Here is an 870-nt window from a genome sequence, read left to right on the forward strand (position 1 = left end):
ATTAGACATTATTAGTTGACAGTAGGTGTCTTTGTGTATTGACAGTGGTAGTGGACTTACAAGACAGAAGTTGACGGTCCTCTGATGTCAGAGCAGTTGGTTAGTGTCAGTGGTTCCAATAAGGTCAACGAGCCAAGTCTAATTCTTACACTGACTGCCAGGCCTGAAATGCAAATAACACATTGAACATTACAGTAAAAATGTTACAGTTTTCAGTGATACACGTGTTTACATGCAATATAACAATGAGGCACCACAGGTTTGTCAGCTGATAAACAACTGTATATAAGAGTAAAGTTACTGATGGCAGCTTTCTCAAGCTTTCAGTTTTACTTTAAAACCATCATCAGGAGCAGGCAGAGGTGACAAGGAAACAACAGCAAATAATACCAGGTGTGACTGACTGCTCAGGTACAACAGTTAGGCTGATGATAAATAAGCCTGTGTGTTTAATATTAGCGGATCCCCTGATAAACAACTCAATTCATGAGATTATTACGTTTATCAAATGTTACTGACCTTCAGCAGGAAGTATGTTCTCAGAGAGGATGCAGATGCATTGTGGGAACTGTGGAGGAAAGTTATTCTTCCTACAAAGCTCTCTGGAACGCACAAGGAACTGACAGGCGAAGTTGGACCGTGCCTTCTCGCCCGCAGTCAGGTGTGTCAGGATGTTAAGTGTGATCTGAAAAAGGTCTCGTTGTGAGTGTTTAAAGGACAAATAACTGACACACAACTGATCAGAGTTAAAACTTGTCCTCTCTACCTGGCCAGTGGAGTCCTTTGCAACATTGTGCGAAACCATTTTCTGCTGGTAATCATCAGGAATGGACACCCAGTCTGAATCTTTGCAGTCATCTTCAAATGTGC

General features: G+C 41.7%; 1 long non-coding RNA gene across 1 annotated transcript; it reads right to left on the minus strand.

Annotated features, from left to right (window-relative positions):
* Positions 1–58: 58 nt before the first annotated feature.
* LOC147820344 (uncharacterized) lies at positions 59–870 on the minus strand. The gene is made up of 3 exons (XR_015436775.1): positions 767–870; positions 520–685; positions 59–163 (listed from the first exon to the last, which is right to left on the minus strand). It is a non-coding gene; the product is annotated as an uncharacterized LOC147820344 (long non-coding RNA).

Source organism: Seriola lalandi, unplaced genomic scaffold (genome assembly GCF_002814215.2).
Source record: "Seriola lalandi dorsalis isolate HSWRI2012SDOR001 ecotype SW California unplaced genomic scaffold, Sedor1 jcf7180001965776, whole genome shotgun sequence".
Classification (NCBI taxonomy): domain Eukaryota; kingdom Metazoa; phylum Chordata; class Actinopteri; order Carangiformes; family Carangidae; genus Seriola; species Seriola lalandi.